Below are 15,568 nucleotides of genomic sequence, written 5' to 3'. Positions count from 1 at the left end.
TTCTATATTTGATGAATCCATAAGTGGTTAAAATTTTTATTTATATACCCATAAACCCTCTCGTAAGTAGTTGAAAATTCAATTTTCATCTCATTTTAAATGCTACTTAGGGTAGCGTTTCAAAATTAACTAGTATTTTAAACTTTCTTTGTTTTACCAAATAGAAGTTATAGCATGGATTCAACTTAAAATATGTCATAATCTCTAAAATAAATTCTACCAAACAAGGTAATATTGGATTATATCCAATATCCTCTCCTAAACTATATATGCATATTATTGAGTTGGCCTTCTTAGCTCAGTGGTAGAGCGCGTGGCTTTTAACCACGTGGTCGTGGGTTCGATCCCCACAGACGGTGATTGAAATTGTTGGTTTAACGTAGTTGTATTTTCTTGATCTCGTAAGTGGTTAAAAATTTGATTTATATTAATTTTGTCATATTTGTATAATTGTTGAATCCATAAGTGGTTAAAATTTTCATTTATATACCCATAAACCCGCTCGTAAGTAGTTGAAAATTTAATTTTCATCTCATTTTAAATGCTACTTTGGGTAGCGCTTCAAAGTAAACTATTATTTAAAACTTTCATTGTTTTACCAAATAGAAGTTATAGCATGGTTTCAACTTAAAATATGTCATAACCCCTAAAATAAATTCTTCCAAACAAGATAAATATTCGTTTATATCCAATATCCTCTCTCACATTATACATGTATATAATTGAGTTGGCCTTCTTAGCTCAGTGGTAGAGCGCGTGGCTTTTAACCACGTGGTTGTTGGTTTGATCCCCACAGACGGTGAATGAAATTGTAACATTATCAAAGTTTTATTTTCTTCGTCTCGTAAGTGGTTAAAAATTTGATTCATACTAATTTTGTCATATTTCTATATTTGGTGAATCCATAAGTGGTTAAAATTTTTATTTATATACCCATAAACCCTCTCGTAAGTAGTTGAAAATTCAATTTTCATCTCATTTTAAATGCTACTTAGGGTAGCGTTTCAAAATTAACTAGTATTTTAAACTTTCTTTGTTTTACCAAATAGAAGTTATAGCATGGATTCAACTTAAAATATGTCATAATCTCTAAAATAAATTCTACCAAACAAGGTAATATTGGATTATATCCAATATCCTCTCCTAAACTATATATGCATATTATTGAGTAGGCCTTCTTAGCTCAGTGGTAGAGCGCGTGGCTTTTAACCACGTGGTCGTGGGTTCGATCCCCACAGACGGTGATTGAAATTGTAGGTTTAACGTAGTTGTATTTTCTTGATCTCGTAAGTGGTTAAAAATTTGATTTATATTAATTTTGTCATATTTGTATAATTGTTGAATCCATAAGTGGTTAAAATTTTCATTTATATACCCATGAACCCGCTCGTAAGTAGTTGAAAATTCAATTTTCATCTCATTTTAAATGCAACTTTGGTTAGCGTTTCAAAGTAAACTATAATTTTAAACTTTCTTTATTTTACCAAATAGAAGTTATAGCTTGGTTTCAACTTAAAATATGTCATAATCTCTAAAATAAATTCTTCCAAACAAGATATATATTGGTTTAAATCCAATATCCTCTCCTCAACTATACATGCATATTATTGAGTAGGCCTTCTTAGCTCAGTGGTACAGCTTGTGGCTTTTAACCACGTGGTCGTGGGTTCAATCCCCACAGACGGTGATTGAAATTGTAGGTTTAACAAAGTTGTATTTTCTTGATCTCGTAAGTGGTTAAAAATTTGATTTATATTAATTTTGTCATATTTGTATATTTGTTGAATCCAGAAGTGGTTAAAATTTTCATTTATATACCCATAAACCCGCTCGTAAGTAGTTGAAAATTCAATTTTCATCTCATTTTAAATGCTACTTTGGGTAGCGTTTCAACATAAACTATTATTTAAAACTTTCTTTATTTTACCAAATAGAAGTTATAGCTTGGTTTCAACTTAAAATATGTCATAATCTCTAAAATAAATTCTTCCAAACAATTTATATATTGGTTTATATCCAATATCCTCTCCTCAACTATACATGCATATTATTGAGTAGGCCTTCTTAGCTCAGTGGTAGAGCGCGTGGCTTTTAACCACGTGGTCGTGGGTTCGATCCCCACAGACGGTGATTGAAATTGTAAGTTTAACGTAGTTGTATTTTCTTGATCTCTTAAGTGGTTAAAAATTTGATTTATATTAATTTTGTCATATTTGTATATTTGTTGAATCCATAAGTGGTTAAAATTTTTATTTATATACCCATGAACCCGCTCGTAAGTAGTTGAAAATTCAATTTTCATCTCATTTTAAATGCAACTTTGGGTAGCGTTTCAAAGTAAACTATAATTTTAAACTTTCTTTATTTTACCAAATAGAAGTTATAGCTTGGTTTCAACTTAAAATATGTCATAATCTCTAAAATAAATTCTTCCAAACAAGATATATATTGGTTTATATCCAATATCCTCTCCTCAACTATACATGCATATTATTGAGTAGGCCTTCTTAGCTCGGTGGTACAGCGTGTGGCTTTTAACCACGTGGTCGTGGGTTCAAAATCCACACAGACGGTGATTGAAATTGTAGGTTTAACAAAGTTGTATTTTCTTGATCTCGTAAGTGGTTAAAAATTTGATTTATATTAATTTTGTCATATTTGTATATTTGTTGAATCCATAAGTGGTTAAAATTTTCATTTATATACCCATAAACCCGCTCGTAAGTAGTTGAAAATTCAATTTTCATCTCATTTTAAATGCTACTTTGGGTAGCGTTTCAACATAAACTATTATTTAAAACTTTCTTTATTTTACCAAATAGAAGTTATAGCTTGGTTTCAACTTAAAATATGTCATAATCTCTAAAATAAATTCTTCCAAACAATTTATATATTGGTTTATATCCAATATCCTCTCCTCAACTATACATGCATATTATTGAGTAGGCCTTCTTAGCTCAGTGGTAGAGCGCGTGGCTTTTAATCACGTGGTCGCGGGTTCAATCCCCACAGACGGTGATTGAAATTGTAGTTTTAACAAAGCTGTATTTTCTTGATTTCGTAGGTGGTTAAAAATTTGATTTATATAAATTTTTTCATATTTGTATATTTCTTGAATCCATAAGTGGCTAAAATTTTCATTTATATACACATAAACCCGCTCGTAAGTAGTTGAAAATTTAATCTTCATCTCATTTTAAATGCTACTTTGGGTAGCGTTTCAAAGTAAACTATTATTTAAAACTTTCATTGTTTTACCAAATAGAAGTTATAGCATGGTTTCAACTTAAAATATGTCATAACCCCTAAAATAAATTCTTCCAAACAAGATAAATATTGGTTTATATCCAATATCCTCTCTCACATTATACATGTATATAATTGAGTTGGCTTTCTTAGCTCAGTGGTAGAGCGCGTGGCTTTTAACCACGTGGTTGTTGGTTTGATCCCCACAGACGGTGAATGAAATTGTAACATTATCAAAGTTGTATTTTCATCGTCTCGTAAGTGGTTAAAAATTTGATTCATACTAATTTTGTCATATTTGTATATTTGTTGAATCCATAAGTGGTTAAAATTTTTATTTATATACCCATGAACCCGCTCGTAAGTAGTTGAAAATTCAATTTTCATCTCATTTTAAATGCAACTTTGGGTAGCGTTTCAAAGTAAACTATAATTTTAAACTTTCTTTATTTTACCAAATAGAAGTTATAGCTTGGTTTCAACTTAAAATATGTCATAATCTCTAAAATAAATTCTTCCAAACAAGATATATATTTGTTTATATCCAATATCCTCTCCTCAACTATACATGCATATTATTGAGTAGGCCTTCTTAGCTCAGTGGTACAGCGTGTGGCTTTTAACCACGTGGTCGTGGGTTCAAAATCCACACAGACGGTGATTGAAATTGTAGGTTTAACAAAGTTGTATTTTCTTGATCTCGTAAGTGGTTAAAAATTTGATTTATATTAATTTTGTCATATTTGTATATTTGTTGAATCCATAAGTGGTTAAAATTTTCATTTATATACCCATAAACCCGCTCGTAAGTAGTTGAAAATTCAATTTTCATCTCATTTTAAATGTTACTTTGGGTAGCGTTTCAACATAAACTATTATTTAAAACTTTCTTTATTTTACCAAATAGAAGTTATAGCTTGGTTTCAACTTAAAATATGTCATAATCTCTAAAATAAATTCTTCCAAACAATTTATATATTGGTATATATCCAATATCCTCTCCTCAACTATACATGCATATTATTGAGTAGGCCTTCTTAGCTCAGTGGTAGAGCGCGTGGCTTTTAACCACGTGGTCGCGGGTTCAATCCCCACAGACGGTGATTGAAATTGTAGTTTTAACAAAGCTGTATTTTCTTGATTTCGTAGGTGGTTAAAAATTTGATTTATATAAATTTTTTCATATTTGTATATTTCTTGAATCCATAAGTGGCTAAAATTTTCATTTATATACACATAAACCCGCTCGTAAGTAGTTGAAAATTTAATCTTCATCTCATTTTAAATGCTACTTTGGGTAGCGTTTCAAAGTAAACTATTATTTAAAACTTTCATTGTTTTACCAAATAGAAGTTATAGCATGGTTTCAACTTAAAATATGTCATAACCCCTAAAATAAATTCTTCCAAACAAGATAAATATTCGTTTATATCCAATATCCTCTCTCACATTATACATGTAATAATTGAGTTGGCCTTCTTAGCTCAGTGGTAGAGCGCGTGGCTTTTAACCACGTGGTTGTTGGTTTGATCCCCACAGACGGTGAATGAAATTGTAACATTATCAAAGTTTTATTTTCTTCGTATCGTAAGTGGTTAAAAATTTGATTCATACTAATTTTGTCATATTTCTATATTTGGTGAATCCATAAGTTGTTAAAATTTTTATTTATATACCCATAAACCCTCTCGTAAGTAGTTGAAAATTCAATTTTCATCTCATTTTAAATGCTACTTAGGGTAGCCTTTCAAAATTAACTAGTATTTTAAACTTTCTTTGTTTTACCAAATAGAAGTTATAGCATGGATTCAACTTAAAATATGTCATAATCTCTAAAATAAATTCTACCAAACAAGGTAATATTGGATTATATCCAATATCCTCTCCTAAACTATATATGCATATTATTGAGTAGGCCTTCTTAGCTCAGTGGTAGAGTGCGTGGCTTTTAACCACGTGGTCGTGGGTTCGATCCCCACAGACGGTGATTGAAATTGTAGGTTTAACGTAGTTGTATTTTCTTGATCTCGTAAGTGGTTAAAAATTTGATTTATATTAATTTTGTCATATTTGTATAATTGTTGAATCCATAAGTGGTTAAAATTTTCATTTATATACCCATGAACCCGCTCGTAAGTAGTTGAAAATTCAATTTTCATCTCATTTTAAATGCAACTTTGGGTAGCGTTTCAAAGTAAACTATAATTTTAAACTTTCTTTATTTTACCAAATAGAAGTTATAGCTTGGTTTCAACTTAAAATATGTCATAATCTCTAAAATAAATTCTTCCGAACAAGATATATATTGGTTTATATCCAATATCCTCTCCTCAACTATACATGCATATTATTGAGTAGGCCTTCTTAGCTCAGTGGTACAGCTTGTGGCTTTTAACCACGTGGTCGTGGGTTCAATCCCCACAGACGGTGATTGAAATTGTAGGTTTAACAAAGTTGTATTTTCTTGATCTCGTAAGTGGTTAAAAATTTGATTTATATTAATTTTGTCATATTTGTATATTTGTTGAATCCAGAAGTGGTTAAAATTTTCATTTATATACCCATAAACCCGCTCGTAAGTAGTTGAAAATTCAATTTTCATCTCATTTTAAATGCTACTTTGGGTAGCGTTTCAACGTAAACTATTATTTAAAACTTTCTTTATTTTACCAAATAGAAGTTATAGCTTGGTTTCAACTTAAAATATGTCATAATCTCTAAAATAAATTCTTCCAAACAATTTATATATTGGTTTATATCCAATATCCTCTCCTCAACTATACATGCATATTATTGAGTAGGCCTTCTTAGCTCAGTGGTAGAGCGCGTGGCTTTTAACCACGTGGTCGTGGGTTCGATCCCCACAAACGGTGATTGAAATTGTAAGTTTAACGTAGTTGTATTTTCTTTATCTCTTAAGTGGTTAAAAATTTGATTTATATTAATTTTGTCATATTTGTATATTTGTTGAATCCATAAGTGGTTAAAATTTTTATTTATATACCCATGAACCCGCTCGTAAGTAGTTGAAAATTCAATTTTCATCTCATTTTAAATGCAACTTTGGGTAGCGTTTCAAAGTAAACTATAATTTTAAACTTTCTTTATTTTACCAAATAGAAGTTATAGCTTGGTTTCAACTTAAAATATGTCATAATCTCTAAAATAAATTCTTCCAAACAAGATATATATTTGTTTATATCCAATATCCTCTCCTCAACTATACATGCATATTATTGAGTAGGCCTTCTTAGCTCAGTGGTACAGCGTGTGGCTTTTAACCACGTGGTCGTGGGTTCAAAATCCACACAGACGGTGATTGAAATTGTAGGTTTAACAAAGTTGTATTTTCTTGATCTCGTAAGTGGTTAAAAATTTGATTTATATTAATTTTGTCATATTTGTATATTTGTTGAATCCATAAGTGGTTAAAATTTTCATTTATATACCCATAAACCCGCTCGTAAGTAGTTGAAAATTCAATTTTCATCTCATTTTAAATGTTACTTTGGGTAGCGTTTCGACATAAACTATTATTTAAAACTTTCTTTATTTTACCAAATAGAAGTTATAGCTTGGTTTCAACTTAAAATATGTCATAATCTCTAAAATAAATTCTTCCAAACAATTTATATATTGGTTTATATCCAATATCCTCTCCTCAACTATACATGCATATTATTGAGTAGGCCTTCTTAGCTCAGTGGTAGAGCGCGTGGCTTTTAACCACGTGGTCGCGGGTTCAATCCCCACAGACGGTGATTGAAATTGTAGTTTTAACAAAGCTGTATTTTCTTGATTTCGTAGGTGGTTAAAAATTTGATTTATATAAATTTTTTCATATTTGTATATTTCTTGAATCCATAAGTGGCTAAAATTTTCATTTATATACACATAAACCCGCTCGTAAGTAGTTGAAAATTTAATCTTCATCTCATTTTAAATGCTACTTTGGGTAGCGTTTCAAAGTAAACTATTATTTAAAACTTTCATTGTTTTACCAAATAGAAGTTATAGCATGGTTTCAACTTAAAATATGTCATAACCCCTAAAATAAATTCTTCCAAACAAGATAAATATTCGTTTATATCCAATATCCTCTCTCACATTATACATGTATATAATTGAGTTGGCCTTCTTAGCTCAGTGGTAGAGCGCGTGGCTTTTAACCACGTGGTTGTTGGTTTGATCCCCACAGACGGTGAATGAAATTGTAACATTATCAAAGTTGTATTTTCATCGTCTCGTAAGTGGTTAAAAATTTGATTCATACTAATTTTGTCATATTTCTATATTTGTTGAATCCATAAGTGGTTAAAATTTTTATTTATATACCCATAAACCCTCTCGTAAGTAGTTGAAAATTCAATTTTCATCTCATTTTAAATGCTACTTAGGGTAGCCTTTCAAAATTAACTAGTATTTTAAACTTTCTTTGTTTTACCAAATAGAAGTTATAGCTTGGATTCAACTTAAAATATGTCATAATCTCTAAAATAAATTCTTCCAAACAAGATAATATTGGATTATATCCAATATCCTCTCCTAAACTATATATGCATATTATTGAGTTGGCATTCTTAGCTCAGTGGTAGAGCGCGTGGCTTTTAACCACGTGGTCGTGGGTTCGATCCCCATAGACGGTGATTGAAATTGTAGGTTTAACAAAGTTGTATTTTCTTGATCTCGTAAGTGGTTAAAAATTTAATTGATATTAATTTTTTCATATTTGTATATTTGTTGAATCCATAAGTGGTTAAAATTTTCATTTATATACCCATAAACCCGATCGTAAGTAGTTGAAAATTCAATTTTCATCTCATTTTAAATGTTACTTTGGGTAGCGTTTCAAAGTAAACAATTATTTAAAACTTTCTTTATTTTACCAAATAGAAGTTATAGCTTGGTTTCAACTTAAAATATGTCATAATCTCTAAAATAAATTCTTCCAAACAATTTATATATTGGTTTATATCCAATATCCTCTCCTCAACTATACATGCATATTATTGAGTAGGCCTTCTTAGCTCAGTGGTAGAGCGCGTGGCTTTTAACCACGTGGTCGTGGGTTCAATCCCCACGGACGGTGATTGAAATTGTAGTATTAACAAAGCTATATTTTCTTGATTTCGTAAGTGGTTAAAAATTTGATTTATATTAATTTTTTCATATTTGTATATTTCTTGAATCCATACGTGGCTAAAATTTTCATTTATATACACATAAATTCGCTCGTAAGTAGTTGAAAATTTAATTTTCATCTCATTTTAAATGCTACTTTGGGTAGCGCTTCAAAGTAAACTATTATTTAAAACTTTCATTGTTTTACCAAATAGAAGTTATAGCATGGTTTCAACTTAAAATATGTCATAACCCCTAAAATAAATTCTTCCAAACAAGATAAATATTCGTTTATATCCAATATCCTCTCTCACATTATACATGTAATAATTGAGTTGGCCTTCTTAGCTCAGTGGTAGAGCGCGTGGCTTTTAACCACGTGGTTGTTGGTTTGATCCCCACAGACGGTGAATGAAATTGTAACATTATCAAAGTTTTATTTTCTTCGTATCGTAAGTGGTTAAAAATTTGATTCATACTAATTTTGTCATATTTCTATATTTGGTGAATCCATAAGTTGTTAAAATTTTTATTTATATACCCATAAACCCTCTCGTAAGTAGTTGAAAATTCAATTTTCATCTCATTTTAAATGCTACTTAGGGTAGCCTTTCAAAATTAACTAGTATTTTAAACTTTCTTTGTTTTACCAAATAGAAGTTATAGCTTAGATTCAACTTAAAATATGTCATAATCTCTAAAATAAATTCTTCCAAACAAGATAATATTGGATTATATCCAATATCCTCTCCTAAACTATATATGCATATTATTGAGTAGGCTTTCTTAGCTCAGTGGTAGAGCGCGTGGCTTTTAACCACGTGGTCGTGGGTTCGATCCCCACAGACGGTGATTGAAATTGTAGGTTTAACAAAGTTGTATTTTCTTGATATCGTAAGTGGTTAAAAATTTATTTGATATTAATTTTTTCATATTTGTATATTTGTTGAATCCATAAGTGGTTAAAATTTTCATTTATATACCCATAAACCCGATCGTAAGTAGTTGAAAATTCAATTTTCATCTCATTTTAAATGTTACTTTGGGTAGCGTTTCAAAGTAAACAATTATTTAAAACTTTCTTTATTTTACCAAATAGAAGTTATAGCTTGGTTTCAACTTAAAATATGTCATAATCTCTAAAATAAATTCTTCCAAACAATTTATATATTGGTTTATATCCAATATCCTCTCCTCAACTATACATGCATATTATTGAGTAGGCCTTCTTAGCTCAGTGGTAGAGCGCGTGGCTTTTAACCACGTGGTCGTGGGTTCAAGCCCCATGGATGGTGATTGAAATTGTAGTATTAACAAAGCTGTATTTTCTTGATTTCGTAAGTGGATAAAAATTTGATTTATATTAATTTTTTCATATTTGTATATTTCTTGAATCCATACGTGGCTAAAATTTTCATTTATATACACATAAATCCGCTCGTAAGTAGTTGAAAATTTAATTTTCATCTCATTTTAAATGCTACTTTGGGTAGCGCTTCAAAGTAAACTATTATTTAAAACTTTCATTGTTTTACAAAATAGAAGTTATAGCATGGTTTCAACTTAAAATATGTCATAACCCCTAAAATAAATTCTTCCAAACAAGATAAATATTCGTTTATATCCAATATCCTCTCTCACATTATACATGTATATAATTGAGTTGGCCTTCTTAGCTCAGTGGTAGAGCGCGTGGCTTTTAACCACGTGGTTGTTGGTTTGATCCCCACAGACGGTGAATGAAATTGTAACATTATCAAAGTTGTATTTTCATCGTCTCGTAAGTGGTTAAAAATTTGATTCATACTAATTTTGTCATATTTCTATATTTGTTGAATCCATAAGTGGTTAAAATTTTTATTTATATACCCATAAACCCTCTCGTAAGTAGTTGAAAATTCAATTTTCATCTCATTTTAAATGCTACTTAGGGTAGCGTTTCAAAATTAACTAGTATTTTAAACTTTCTTTGTTTTACCAAATAGAAGTTATAGCATGGATTCAACTTAAAATATGTCATAATCTCTAAAATAAATTCTACCAAACAAGGAAATATTGGATTATATCCAATATCCTCTCCTAAACTATATATGCATATTATTGAGTAGGCCTTCTTAGCTCAGTGGTAGAGCGTGTGGCTTTTAACCACGTGGTCGTGGGTTCGATCCCCACAGACGGTGATTGAAATTGTAGGTTTAACGAAGTTGTATTTTCTTGATCTCGTAAGTGGTTAAAATTTTGATTTATATTAATTTTGTCATATTTGTATATTTGTTGAATCCATAAGTGGTTAAAATTTTCATTTATATACCCATGAACCCGCTCGTAAGTAGTTGAAAATTCAATTTTCATCTCATTTTAAATGCAACTTTGGGTAGCTTTTCAAAGTAAACTATAATTTTAAACTTTCTTTATTTTACCAAATAGAAGTTATAGCTTGGTTTCAACTTAAAATATGTCATAATCTCTAAAATAAATTCTTCCAAACAAGATATATATTGGTTTATATCCAATATCCTCTCCTCAACTATACATGCATATTATTGAGTAGGCCTTCTTAGCTCAGTGGTACAGCGTGTGGCTTTTAACCACGTGGTCATGGGTTCAATCCCCACAGACGGTGATTGAAATTGTAGGTTTAACAAAGTTGTATTTTCTTGATCTCGTAAGTGGTTACAAATTTGATTTATATTAATTTTGTCATATTTGTATATTTGTTGAATCCTTAAGTGGTTAAAATTTTCATTTATATACCCATAAACCCGCTCGTAAGTAGTTGAAAATTCAATTTTCATCTCATTTTAAATGCTACTTTGGGTAGCGTTTCAACGTAAACTATTATTTAAAACTTTCTTTATTTTACCAAATAGAAGTTATAGCTTGGTTTCAACTTAAAATATGTCATAATCTCTAAAATAAATTCTTCCAAACAATTTATATATTGGTTTATATCCAATATCCTCTCCTCAACTATACATGCATATTATTGAGTAGGCCTTCTTAGCTTAGTGGTAGAGCGCGTGGCTTTTAACCACGTGGTCGTGGCTTCAATCCCCACAGACGGTGATTGAAATTGTAGTTTTAACAAAGCTGTATTTTCTTGATTTCGTAGGTGGTTAAAAATTTGATTTATATAAATTTTTTCATATTTGTATATTTCTTGAATCCATAAGTGGCTAAAATTTTCATTTATATACACATAAACCCGCTCGTAAGTAGTTGAAAATTTAATTTTCATCTCATTTTAAATGCTACTTTGGGTAGCGTTTCAAAATAAACTATTATTTAAAACTTTCATTGTTTTACCAAATAGAAGTTATAGCATGGTTTCAACTTAAAATATGTCATAACCCCTAAAATAAATTCTTCCAAACAATTTATATATTGGTTTATATCCAATATCCTATCTCACATTATACATGTATATAATTGAGTTTGCCTTCTTAGCTCAGTGGTAGAGCGCGTGGCTTTTAACCACGTGGTTGTTGGTTTGATCCTCACAGACGGTGAATGAAATTGTAACATTATCAAAGTTTTATTTTCTTCGTCTCGTAAGTGGTTAAAAATTTGATTCATACTAATTTTGTCATATTTCTATATTTGGTGAATCCATAAGTGGTTAAAATTTTTATTTATATACCCATAAACCCTCTTGTAAGTAGTTGAAAATTCAATTTTCATCTCATTTTAAATGCTACTTAGGGTAGCGTTTCAAAATTAACTAGTATTTTAAACTTTCTTTGTTTTACCAAATAGAAGTTATAGCATGGATTCAACTTAAAATATGTCATATTCTCTAAAATAAATTCTACCAAACAAGGTAATATTGGATTATATCCAATATCCTCTCCTAAACTATATATGCATATTATTGAGTAGGCCTTCTTAGCTCAGTGGTAGAGCGCGTGGCTTTTAACCACGTGGTCGTGGGTTCGATCCCCACAGACGGTGATTGAAATTGTAGGTTTAACGTAGTTGTATTTTCTTGATCTCGTAAGTGGTTAAAAATTTGATTTATATTAATTTTGTCATATTTGTATATTTGTTGAATCCATAAGTGGTTAAAATTTTCATTTATATACCCATAAACCCGCTCGTAAGTAGTTGAAAATTCAATTTTCATCTCATTTTAAATGCAACTTTGGGTAGAGTTTCAAAGTAAACTATAATTTTAAACTTTCTTTATTTTACCAAATAGAAGTTATAGCTTGGTTTCAACTTAAAATATGTCATAATCTCTAAAATAAATTCTTCCAAACAAGATATATATTGGTTTATATCCAATATCCTCTCCTCAACTATACATGCATATTATTGAGTAGGCCTTCTTAGCTCAGTGGTACAGCGTGTGGCTTTTAACCACGTGGTCGTGGGTTCAATCCCCACAGACGGTGATTGAAATTGTAGGTTTAACAAAGTTGTATTTTCTTGATCTCGTAAGTGGATACAAATTTGATTTATATTAATTTTGTCATATTTGTATATTTGTTGAATCCATAAGTGGTTAAAATTTTCATTTATATACCCATAAACCCGCTCGTAAGTAGTTGAAAATTCAATTTTCATCTCATTTTAAATGCTACTTTGGGTAGCGTTTCAACGTAAACTATTATTTAAAACTTTCTTTATTTTACCAAATAGAAGTTATAGCTTGGTTTCAACTTAAAATATGTCATAATCTCTAAAATAAATTCTTCCAAACAATTTATATATTGGTTTATATCCAATATCCTCTCCTCAACTATACATGCATATTATTGAGTAGGCCTTCTTAGCTTAGTGGTAGAGCGCGTGGCTTTTAACCACGTGGTCGTGGCTTCAATCCCCACAGACGGTGATTGAAATTGTAGTTTTAACAAAGCTGTATTTTCTTGATTTCGTAGGTGGTTAAAAATTTGATTTATATAAATTTTTTCATATTTGTATATTTCTTGAATCCATAAGTGGCTAAAATTTTCATTTATATACACATAAACCCGCTCGTAAGTAGTTGAAAATTTAATTTTCATCTCATTTTAAATGCTACTTTGGGTAGCGTTTCAAAATAAACTATTATTTAAAACTTTCATTGTTTTACCAAATAGAAGTTATAGCATGGTTTCAACTTAAAATATGTCATAACCCCTAAAATAAATTCTTCCAAACAAGATAAATATTGGTTTATATCCAATATCCTATCTCAGATTATACATGTATATAATTGAGTTGGCCTTCTTAGCTCAGTGGTAGAGCGCGTGGCTTTTAATTACGTGGTTGTTGGTTTGATCCCCACAGACGGTGAATGAAATTGTAACATTATCAAAGTTGTATTTTCATCGTCTCGTAAGTGGTTAAAAATTTGATTCATACTAATTTTGTCATATTTCTAAATTTGTTGAATCCATAAGTGGTTAAAATTTTTATTTATATACCCATAAACCCTCTCGTAAGTAGTTGAAAATTCAATTTTCATCTCAATTTAAATGCTACTTAGGGTAGCGTTTCAAAATTAACTAGTATTTTAAACTTTCTTTGTTTTACCAAATAGAAGTTATAGCATGGATTCAACTTAAAATATGTCATAATCTCTAAAATAAATTCTACCAAACAAGGAAATATTGGATTATATCCAATATCCTCTCCTAAACTATATATGCATATTATTGAGTAGGCCATCTTAGCTCAGTGGTAGAGCGCGTGGCTTTTAACCACGTGGTCGTGGGTTCGATCCCCGTAGACGGTGATTGAAATTGTAGGTTTAACGAAGTTGTATTTTCTTGATCTCGTAAGTGGTTAAAAATTTGATTTATATTAATTTTGTCATAATTGTATATTTGTTGAATCCATAAGTGGTTAAAATTTTCGTTTATATACCCATGAACCCGCTCGTAAGTAGTTGAAAATTCAATTTTCATCTCATTTTAAATGCAACTTTGGGTAGCGTTTCAAAGAAAACTATAATTTTAAACTTTATTTATTTTACCAAATAGAAGTTATAGCTTGGTTTCAACTTAAAATATGTCATAATCTCTAAAATAAATTCTTCCAAACAAGATATATATTGGTTTATATCCAATATCCTCTCCTCAACTATACATGCATATTATTGAGTAGGCCTTCTTAGCTCAGTGGTACAGCGTGTGGCTTTTAACCACGTGGTCGTGGGTTCAATCCCCACAGACGGTGATTGAAATTGTAGGTTTAACAAAGTTGTATTTTCTTGATCTCGTAAGTGGTTACAAATTTGATTTATATTAATTTTGTCATATTTGTATATTTGTTGAATCCATAAGTGGTTAAAATTTTCATTTATATACCCATAAACCCGCTCGTAAGTAGTTGAAAATTCAATTTTCATCTCATTTTAAATGCTACTTTGGGTAGCGTTTCAACGTAAACTATTATTTAAAACTTTCTTTATTTTACCAAATAGAAGTTATAGCTTGGTTTCAACTTAAAATATGTCATAATCTCTAAAATAAATTCTTCCAAACAATTTATATATTGGTTTATATCCAATATCCTCTCCTCAACTATACATGCATATTATTGAGTAGGCCTTCTTAGCTTAGTGGTAGAGCGCGTGGCTTTTAACCACGTGGTCGTGGCTTCAATCCCCACAGACGGTGATTGAAATTGTAGTTTTAACAAAGCTGTATTTTCTTGATTTCGTAGGTGGTTAAAAATTTGATTTATATAAATTTTTTCATATTTGTATATTTCTTGAATCCATAAGTGGCTAAAATTTTCATTTATATACACATAAACCCGCTCGTAAGTAGTTGAAAATTTAATTTTCATCTCATTTTAAATGCTACTTTGGGTAGCGTTTCAAAATAAACTATTATTTAAAACTTTCATTGTTTTACCAAATAGAAGTTATAGCATGGTTTCAACTTAAAATATGTCATAACCCCTAAAATAAATTCTTCCAAACAAGATAAATATTGGTTTATATCCAATATCCTATCTCACATTATACATGTATATAATTGAGTTGGCCTTCTTAGCTCAGTGGTAGAGCGCGTGGCTTTTAACCACGTGGTTGTTGGTTTGATCCCCACAGACGGTGAATGAAATTGTAACATTATCAAAGTTTTATTTTCTTCGTCTCGTAAGTGGTTAAAAATTTGATTCATACTAATTTTGTCATATTTCTATATTTGGTGAATCCATAAGTGGTTAAAATTTTTATTTATATACCCATAAACCCTCTTGTAAG

The 15,568-nt window shown here is 30.1% G+C and overlaps 18 non-coding genes across 18 annotated transcripts; all 18 read left to right on the top strand.

The window, feature by feature from the left end:
• Positions 1 to 287: 287 nt before the first annotated feature.
• Positions 288 to 359, top strand: TRNAK-UUU. Its single transcript has one exon. It is a non-coding gene; the product is annotated as a tRNA-Lys (tRNA).
• Positions 360 to 1,172: 813 nt separating this feature from the next.
• Positions 1,173 to 1,244, top strand: TRNAK-UUU. The gene has a single exon. It is a non-coding gene; the product is annotated as a tRNA-Lys (tRNA).
• An 814-nt stretch (positions 1,245 to 2,058) lies between these two features.
• Positions 2,059 to 2,130, top strand: TRNAK-UUU. The gene has a single exon. It is a non-coding gene; the product is annotated as a tRNA-Lys (tRNA).
• Positions 2,131 to 4,277: 2,147 nt separating this feature from the next.
• TRNAK-UUU lies at positions 4,278 to 4,349 on the top strand. Its single transcript has one exon. It is a non-coding gene; the product is annotated as a tRNA-Lys (tRNA).
• Positions 4,350 to 5,161: 812 nt separating this feature from the next.
• Positions 5,162 to 5,233, top strand: TRNAK-UUU. The gene has a single exon. It is a non-coding gene; the product is annotated as a tRNA-Lys (tRNA).
• An 814-nt stretch (positions 5,234 to 6,047) lies between these two features.
• TRNAK-UUU lies at positions 6,048 to 6,119 on the top strand. Its single transcript has one exon. It is a non-coding gene; the product is annotated as a tRNA-Lys (tRNA).
• An 816-nt stretch (positions 6,120 to 6,935) lies between these two features.
• Positions 6,936 to 7,007, top strand: TRNAK-UUU. The gene has a single exon. It is a non-coding gene; the product is annotated as a tRNA-Lys (tRNA).
• Positions 7,008 to 7,820: 813 nt separating this feature from the next.
• TRNAK-UUU lies at positions 7,821 to 7,892 on the top strand. Its single transcript has one exon. It is a non-coding gene; the product is annotated as a tRNA-Lys (tRNA).
• A 371-nt stretch (positions 7,893 to 8,263) lies between these two features.
• On the top strand, positions 8,264 to 8,335 carry TRNAK-UUU. The gene has a single exon. It is a non-coding gene; the product is annotated as a tRNA-Lys (tRNA).
• Positions 8,336 to 9,147: 812 nt separating this feature from the next.
• On the top strand, positions 9,148 to 9,219 carry TRNAK-UUU. The gene has a single exon. It is a non-coding gene; the product is annotated as a tRNA-Lys (tRNA).
• Positions 9,220 to 10,475: 1,256 nt separating this feature from the next.
• On the top strand, positions 10,476 to 10,547 carry TRNAK-UUU. The gene has a single exon. It is a non-coding gene; the product is annotated as a tRNA-Lys (tRNA).
• Positions 10,548 to 11,361: 814 nt separating this feature from the next.
• Positions 11,362 to 11,433, top strand: TRNAK-UUU. Its single transcript has one exon. It is a non-coding gene; the product is annotated as a tRNA-Lys (tRNA).
• An 813-nt stretch (positions 11,434 to 12,246) lies between these two features.
• On the top strand, positions 12,247 to 12,318 carry TRNAK-UUU. Its single transcript has one exon. It is a non-coding gene; the product is annotated as a tRNA-Lys (tRNA).
• Positions 12,319 to 12,689: 371 nt separating this feature from the next.
• TRNAK-UUU lies at positions 12,690 to 12,761 on the top strand. Its single transcript has one exon. It is a non-coding gene; the product is annotated as a tRNA-Lys (tRNA).
• A 371-nt stretch (positions 12,762 to 13,132) lies between these two features.
• On the top strand, positions 13,133 to 13,204 carry TRNAK-UUU. The gene has a single exon. It is a non-coding gene; the product is annotated as a tRNA-Lys (tRNA).
• An 813-nt stretch (positions 13,205 to 14,017) lies between these two features.
• TRNAK-UUU lies at positions 14,018 to 14,089 on the top strand. The gene has a single exon. It is a non-coding gene; the product is annotated as a tRNA-Lys (tRNA).
• A 371-nt stretch (positions 14,090 to 14,460) lies between these two features.
• On the top strand, positions 14,461 to 14,532 carry TRNAK-UUU. Its single transcript has one exon. It is a non-coding gene; the product is annotated as a tRNA-Lys (tRNA).
• A 371-nt stretch (positions 14,533 to 14,903) lies between these two features.
• TRNAK-UUU lies at positions 14,904 to 14,975 on the top strand. Its single transcript has one exon. It is a non-coding gene; the product is annotated as a tRNA-Lys (tRNA).
• Positions 14,976 to 15,568: the final 593 nt, after the last annotated feature.

Source organism: Ipomoea nil, unplaced genomic scaffold, assembly GCF_001879475.1.
Source record: "Ipomoea nil cultivar Tokyo-kokei standard unplaced genomic scaffold, Asagao_1.1 scaffold0861, whole genome shotgun sequence".
Taxonomy (NCBI): Eukaryota; Viridiplantae; Streptophyta; class Magnoliopsida; order Solanales; family Convolvulaceae; genus Ipomoea; species Ipomoea nil.
This window is presented reverse-complemented; position numbering and strand designations above follow the sequence as displayed.